General features: G+C 38.4%; 1 long non-coding RNA gene across 1 annotated transcript; it reads right to left on the bottom strand.

Annotated features, from left to right (window-relative positions):
* Positions 1-477: 477 nt before the first annotated feature.
* Positions 478-7815, bottom strand: LOC142494453 (uncharacterized). Its single transcript, XR_012801447.1, has 3 exons — positions 7671-7815; positions 6126-6178; positions 478-541 (listed from the first exon to the last, which is right to left on the bottom strand). It is a non-coding gene; the product is annotated as an uncharacterized LOC142494453 (long non-coding RNA).
* Between the last annotated feature and the right edge of the window lie 839 nt (positions 7816-8654).

Below are 8654 nucleotides of genomic sequence, written 5' to 3'. Positions count from 1 at the left end.
ATGTCTGAAAACGCCTGTAGACACCTTGGAAAATAGCTCCAATAAATGGTAAAGTGCAATAACTCACATAGACTTGTCCAGTTCTCTTCTATTTGGCTTTCATCCTCAATGATGAGTCAATCTTGTAGAATCCACGAAACGCGGTCATCATGGTGCAGACAGGAACAGGAGAACTCTTACTCTTACGCGTTTCACGCCTATTTCAGAAATACTCTGACGAAGCGCTGAAATAGGCGTGAAACGCGTAAGGGTAAGAGTTCTCCTGTACCTGTCTGCACCATGATGCCTCAATAAAGAAGTTTTTTTAACCACATTACTGGAATCCTGTGAAGTCCTTACCAAGTTGTGCTCTGCTTCACTGCGTTTCGTGGATACTACAAGATTTAGTATGAATTTAATCTGTATCTCACTTGTAGCATTACATCAAAATGACATTTAATAAAAAATGATTAGGTACATTTTTAAGTACAGTTTTTACCTTTCCTTGCTGGTAGAGACAGAGAAGATCATGTAGCTTCAGAAGAAGGGCAGGAGCATCTCTCTATAAAGAAATTCATGATTTACAAAATTGAAGACGCAAGTGAGTAAAAAAGTGATCCATTGCATGCAATCATGTTCATAAAGCATAAGGGCCATATTTACTAAACTGTGCTACTACATAAGACACATTCAGACATGGCTTAATAAATATAGCAAAACAGAAAGTGAATCCCTGCGCTTCTCCCATAGGGATAGCAATCAATGGGGAATATATATATATATGTATGGTGTAAATATCTATAAGAAAAAAGGAGACTTTTGGTATACATCCTTTGATCAAATAATGCCAAGCCTGCTAACCACGTCAAGGTAAGTCTCTTTAGCAGGTCCCTACGCTAAATGCATACTAGTGTTATGTGAAATAAGCCCAGAAGGGGTTAAAATATCAAAGCATATGCTTGTATAACCTAGTGCAATTAAAAACTGGTATATACCAGTACATGTAAGTGAAGTGAAATAAGGGGACCTTGCTAGGAGATTATATACCTAGAAGAGGAGGGGCTGGCCTGCCACAAACTGCTCAATAAGCAGTTGCAGGTGATTGGCTAAATATATTCAATTACACCATAGTAGTGTTGCCCTCTAGGAGCGTGCTGCAAAGGATTAAAATCGGCCCAACAAATAATGTAAAACAAATATAATCACTGCGCTTCTCCATGTAAAGAGCATGCAGCTAGTGAAGGAAATGGCCATACAAATGTGCAAAACAGAAAGTGAATCCCTGCGCTTCTCCCATAGGGATAGCAATCAATGGGGAATATATATATATGTATGGTGTAAATATCTATAAGAAAAAAGGAGACTTTTGGTATACATCCTTTGATCAAATAATGCCAAGCCTGCTAACCACGTCAAGGTAAGTCTCTTTAGCAGGTCCCTACGCTAAATGCATACTAGTGTTATGTGAAATAAGCCCAGAAGGGGTTAAAATATCAAAGCATATGCTTGTATAACCTAGTGCAATTAAAAACTGGTATATACCAGTACATGTAAGTGAAGTGAAATAAGGGGACCTTGCTAGGAGATTATATACCTAGAAGAGGAGGGGCTGGCCTGCCACAAACTGCTCAATAAGCAGTTGCAGGTGATTGGCTAAATATATTCAATTACACCATAGTAGTGTTGCCCTCTAGGAGCGTGCTGCAAAGGATTAAAATCGGCCCAACAAATAATGTAAAACAAATATAATCACTGCGCTTCTCCATGTAAAGAGCATGCAGCTAGTGAAGGAAATGGCCATACAAATGTGCAAAACAGAAAGTGAATCCCTGCGCTTCTCCCATAGGGATAGCAATCAATGGGGAATATATATATATGTATGGTGTAAATATCTATAAGAAAAAAGGAGACTTTTGGTATACATCCTTTGATCAAATAATGCCAAGCCTGCTAACCACGTCAAGGTAAGTCTCTTTAGCAGGTCCCTACGCTAAATGCATACTAGTGTTATGTGAAATAAGCCCAGAAGGGGTTAAAATATCAAAGCATATGCTTGTATAACCTAGTGCAATTAAAAACTGGTATATACCAGTACATGTAAGTGAAGTGAAATAAGGGGACCTTGCTAGGAGATTATATACCTAGAAGAGGAGGGGCTGGCCTGCCACAAACTGCTCAATAAGCAGTTGCAGGTGATTGGCTAAATATATTCAATTACACCATAGTAGTGTTGCCCTCTAGGAGCGTGCTGCAAAGGATTAAAATCGGCCCAACAAATAATGTAAAACAAATATAATCACTGCGCTTCTCCATGTAAAGAGCATGCAGCTAGTGAAGGAAATGGCCATACAAATGTGCAAAACAGAAAGTGAATCCCTGCGCTTCTCCCATAGGGATAGCAATCAATGGGGAATATATATATATGTATGGTGTAAATATCTATAAGAAAAAAGGAGACTTTTGGTATACATCCTTTGATCAAATAATGCCAAGCCTGCTAACCACGTCAAGGTAAGTCTCTTTAGCAGGTCCCTACGCTAAATGCATACTAGTGTTATGTGAAATAAGCCCAGAAGGGGTTAAAATATCAAAGCATATGCTTGTATAACCTAGTGCAATTAAAAACTGGTATATACCAGTACATGTAAGTGAAGTGAAATAAGGGGACCTTGCTAGGAGATTATATACCTAGAAGAGGAGGGGCTGGCCTGCCACAAACTGCTCAATAAGCAGTTGCAGGTGATTGGCTAAATATATTCAATTACACCATAGTAGTGTTGCCCTCTAGGAGCGTGCTGCAAAGGATTAAAATCGGCCCAACAAATAATGTAAAACAAATATAATCACTGCGCTTCTCCATGTAAAGAGCATGCAGCTAGTGAAGGAAATGGCCATACAAATGTGCAAAACAGAAAGTGAATCCCTGCGCTTCTCCCATAGGGATAGCAATCAATGGGGAATATATATATATGTATGGTGTAAATATCTATAAGAAAAAAGGAGACTTTTGGTATACATCCTTTGATCAAATAATGCCAAGCCTGCTAACCACGTCAAGGTAAGTCTCTTTAGCAGGTCCCTACGCTAAATGCATACTAGTGTTATGTGAAATAAGCCCAGAAGGGGTTAAAATATCAAAGCATATGCTTGTATAACCTAGTGCAATTAAAAACTGGTATATACCAGTACATGTAAGTGAAGTGAAATAAGGGGACCTTGCTAGGAGATTATATACCTAGAAGAGGAGGGGCTGGCCTGCCACAAACTGCTCAATAAGCAGTTGCAGGTGATTGGCTAGTATGCATTTAGCGTAGGGACCTGCTAAAGAGACTTACCTTGACGTGGTTAGCAGGCTTGGCATTATTTGATCAAAGGATGTATACCAAAAGTCTCCTTTTTTCTTATAGATATTTACACCATACATATATATATATTCCCCATTGATTGCTATCCCTATGGGAGAAGCGCAGGGATTCACTTTCTGTTTTGCACATTTGTATGGCCATTTCCTTCACTAGCTGCATGCTCTTTACATGGAGAAGCGCAGTGATTATATTTGTTTTACATTATTTGTTGGGCCGATTTTAATCCTTTGCAGCACGCTCCTAGAGGGCAACACTACTATGGTGTAATTGAATATATTTAGCCAATCATCTGCAACTGCTTATTGAGCAGTTTGTGGCAGGCCAGCCCCTCCTCTTCTAGGTATATAATCTCCTAGCAAGGTCCCCTTATTTCACTTCACTTACATGTACTGGTATATACCAGTTTTTAATTGCACTAGGTTATACAAGCATATGCTTTGATATTTTAACCCCTTCTGGGCTTATTTCACATAACACTAGTATGCATTTAGCGTAGGGACCTGCTAAAGAGACTTACCTTGACGTGGTTAGCAGGCTTGGCATTATTTGATCAAAGGATGTATACCAAAAGTCTCCTTTTTTCTTATAGATATTTACACCATACATATATATATATTCCCCATTGATTGCTATCCCTATGGGAGAAGCGCAGGGATTCACTTTCTGTTTTGCACATTTGTATGGCCATTTCCTTCACTAGCTGCATGCTCTTTACATGGAGAAGCGCAGTGATTATATTTGTTTTAATAAATATAGCGCTTTATGATCCATTCAAGTGATTGACAGTAAGGTAGCATCTATTATTGAAGATATCTGTGTGGAGTGACACTAATGAATAAATATGTCCCTTCTTTGCCTATTGCCTTAACTGTGGTCTTAAAATGACTTCCAGCATAGATGGTGTTATATGGAGTAGCACTTCTTATTAATAAAGCCTTAAACCTTCGTCACACGTAAAAGGCAGAAATAGAATAAAGATGAAGTGCTGAATGGTTTGGAGCGAGAGACCAAGGGGAATATTGCAGCTGGGAGACTTAAATAAATAACCCCTATAACTCTATAAAGGTCAAAAACCACAGAGTTACATTAAGTGACTGAACATGATGGGAACTTAACGTCACATTCTTAACTGTGTACTGCACCGACACAGTTTATTCTAACATTTGCCCTTTATGAACGGGGCTTTTTTCAGCTGGAGCCCGGCTGGCGCCAAAACGCAGCCGCGAGCGAGCCGCATCTTACCCTTCCCGTGTGTTTAATTCAAATGCTTCCCCTCCCCTTCCCTGAACCCCTGGCTGCTCCCCCTGGCTGCTCCAGCTTTTCGCAGCTTTGCGCAGCTTTGCGCAGCTTCCCTCTTACCCCTGCTGCCTCTGAAGCCTTCGGGGATGCCGGGGAACCCTGAAACATGTGACCGGCGCCAGAGTGATGCGCCGCACACGCCGGGGAAAACCCAAATGAATCACCGCCTTCCCGAAAATTTGCCAACACCGTGGTTACGGCCGTATTAGAATAAACAGTGTCGCCACTGTATGTTAAAAGGAAATTAACATAACGTTAAGCCATGTTTCCTACCGCTAACTATAAGGCAAATTATATCCAAATTAGGCTTGATCATAACATTGCATATCTACTAGCTCCATTATTCAGTTAACGAGGTGTTGAGCATTAAATGCTACAGTACATGTGTCTTTAAAGCTCACTAACACAGGGTAAATGTTGTTTTCCTCTATTAACTATAATGGTCATTAGCGCAAAAGAGCTTTTCCCTCTAACTACACATATCCAGAGGTCTGAGATGGCATATGACCTGGAAAGTCAGAGCCATTATTCTCACCTCTCCCCAGTTTTATTGGAAAGAAAGACAGGAAGAGAGATTTCTTTTATTTCATCACCTCAAATTGCATTCTGTTTTTGGCTATTATACATGGCATAAATCCCACTATATTATCCCCTTAGAGAATAAGGGTTAACAGAGCCCTGAACCTGTAAGGGGATGTGTGGTATGGCTTAATGCAAAGGGCCCTCTCTCCTAAAGAGCTGTTAGGTCAAGTTAGGATTGGTATATAAGGAGGGGGGAAGCAATCTTACCTCCATCTATTTGCAAGGATTCACTGAAGAGAATTTCCCACACACCCACCCTGTTTTATGATATTAAAAGGGATGTCAATTTCAAAAGGGGTTGTCATATCTCATTTAAAACGTCACAGCTTGGGGATGTTATAGCTTGATAATTGTAATATAGGGGTGGGGGGGAGGACCTCATTAGTATTGGCTCCTTGTGTTAGACCAGGAAGATTGATGAACATGATGCTTTTCCCGGCTCGGGATGGTGGTGTACTTCTGTATGGTGTGTTTTGTGCCATGTGGCCTGGGAAGCGAGTGGTGATGTGGGTATGAGATGAAAGTATCCTTTGCGTTCTTTGTTAATAGTAACCGAGTCATCTGGCTGGGTCCCTAGTATGGATAATTGTTATGAGTATCATGCTGTGCTTAAAAGGTTGTTATTATAATAAACTGTTTTTTCATCCCAAGAAGTTGTTTAGTGTGGTTCTTGGGGACTTGGGGGAAGGGACCAGATTGAGGCATGGGTAAGTCAAGGTATAGGGTAGAGGCACAGGGTATTCATATCACAGTTATACCACAGATTAAAAGATACACTTGTATCCGCAAAGAGCCTCGTTTTGAAAAATGTGTTCATGGTCAATTCAAGATTTTCTGTTCATCTACAGTCCAACAGTCTATAAAATAAACAGCATGTATGAAAAAAGATCAATATTATACCTGCAAAAGTATGGTAAGACATGATGCCTTGATTTTAGTGGCTGCAGAAGAATCTAGAATTCAAAGACAATAAGTTAACATAAACATAGCAACATCTTCATGAATTAGAGATCAATAAATGTATTTCTGATTATATTCTTAATGTTTAGAACTAAGGCCCTTATTCAATATGGAAGGACCAAGCCTGCTTTGGAGAAACAGTTTACTGCATATTGAATGGCTTTGTCACAGCATCTTCATGACATTTTCCAAAAGGAGGTACTTCTATCACTACCTGCACCATTTAAAATAATCACTTTGAAACAGATACTATAACAAAACTTAGACATACAGCACAATACACAAACTTTGTAAACATCTACAAAAAACAAGAACATTACATTTATTTCTTACTGAATGAATTATCTTTGTTTTAAATGGGGAAAACCTTAGCAAATTATGTATTTTTAAGCCTTGAAAAAAGTTGCAAATTTATCTATGGGACATAAAAGAATATTTTCTAAGCAGTGGTTTGGAAGGTGTCAAAACACATTGTATCATGGCCAGACCATGTGGTATTCTATGGGACATTCCATATTGCTGTATTTACAAACGTTTTTTTGTGCAAACAATCCATGTCTCATGGATATGGATGCAACTGTCCCTATACAAGCGGTGTCTTCCTGAGGATAACATGCAGAAGACTCCTATTGTAGTATTTGTTTCTTCCTGTTTCTGTATTCTTCAGCCAGAATGCACAATTTAGACTGATTTAGCAAATACTGTGAGCCAGAATGGAAGAATTTAAAGTTATACAAGTGGCAACATTTTTTTAGAGTGAGGAATGAAGTTATAATGTGTCCATAGACATTTTATATGACCTTTTCAATCTATTTACTGTAATCCTCCTGGGGTTAGCATGTTCTAATGAAGTACTTGTTAACCCCTTCATTGCTAATGCATCTTGCAACATATTGCGTATTGCTTTATTTTACTCTTGAAACCACTTTAGGACTTAAGGGAAGAGAGATGCAGCTCATTCCAACGTGTCTTAACTTATAAATAAGCAAATTACTTTTAATTTTATTTAAATTTGAATCTGTTTGGTTAAAATATGATATTATTGATATACTTATTTTATTCAATTAAACAAGCAATCAGCCATTGTTCAGCTGTTTAGCAAAACAGTGCGATTTATTTATTTTGTATTTAAATGGTATTACAGATTTAAAATGTAATTCTACTGTAAATCACAATCACCTAGCTACATGTGTCTCATGGCTACCAGTGTCTTAAATATAAAACCTTCCCCAATTAGCTTATTGTCATGTTGCTTAGCTTAGCCATAAGACTTCTCCCAGATCCCATTCTGTGGAGCTACATTAAAAAAAAAAAACATTTTAAAACTGCTGTAAGAATGGTTACATCTATAGAAACACCTTAGTAGCCATAACACGTTTTACTGTCATAAAAGTCTCTTTACTGCTGTCTAGTACATCTCCCCTAAGTTTCCCACAGTGAAAAAGAAAAACATGTTCAATAATTTACTGCTTCAATCTTACTTACCAAAGCAGCAGCTTAGAGCCACCAACAGAAAGGCAACAGCAGTTTTCATGATGCTAATGGTGGGATATTGAGTCTTCAAATGCAACACTTCTGGAAGATCTGAAGGTTTGATGTAAATTATCCATCCAGAGCCACTTTATTTATACTGCAGAAAGAAGCCTACATCACGACATGACATTAAACATAACATCCTTATCACTGGAGTTTTTGAGCTTTGTCCAAACCACACACCTTTGTTGATCCAATTATGGTCCTCAAATTACAATTTAGAAGAAAAGTAATACAAATAATAATGATCTCCTTTTTGTTTGTTGCTCTTTCCATTAAGTCAGAATATTAATACAACTTCACATGTTGTTTACATTTTTCTTATAATGTATTAATTATCGTTTTAATATCATGTTCCTTCATGGTGAACTGAGCATCCTGATCCAATACTGGTTACTAATAGTAAGATGAGCTCCTTATAGACCTTTTGAAGTAAGCTGATCTTCTAAAGTGTATTGGTACAAAATTATCAATGGCAGATGTCCATTTCCTTTTATCCAGACTACAAAGCACAACAGTTCGGTTCTCCCAATGTCTACAATATCTGCTGCCCCTGTTTATGCTGGTGCCAGTCGCTGTGCCCCCATACCTCTTGAACCCAGAGCAAACCTACCTGCAGCCTCTACACCTTCCTCGAATATTGTGGCTCTTGCGTCCGCCTCACTGCACTCCTGACACACTTATGCTGCCGCCATGCTATGAATATCTCTAAGGAAAAAAGTTATATATACTCCTGCGCACGGAATCAGTTAAAAAAGAACCCTAGTTCTTAGAGGTCAAGAGATTTCAAATGAGACCACACTCTAAACGTGTGCGATACAAATATACTTTTAATAATATCAAAAACCTAATAGTTCTGAAAATAAAATACAAATTTGAAATGATCCCACCTGGGTAATAAATAAACCAAATAACCTTTAAACTCATAAAACTTAA

Source organism: Ascaphus truei, chromosome 5, assembly GCF_040206685.1.
Source record: "Ascaphus truei isolate aAscTru1 chromosome 5, aAscTru1.hap1, whole genome shotgun sequence".
NCBI lineage: Eukaryota > Metazoa > Chordata > Amphibia > Anura > Ascaphidae > Ascaphus > Ascaphus truei.
The sequence above is the reverse complement of the archived record's forward strand: the minus strand, read 5'-3'. Positions and strand labels throughout refer to the sequence as shown.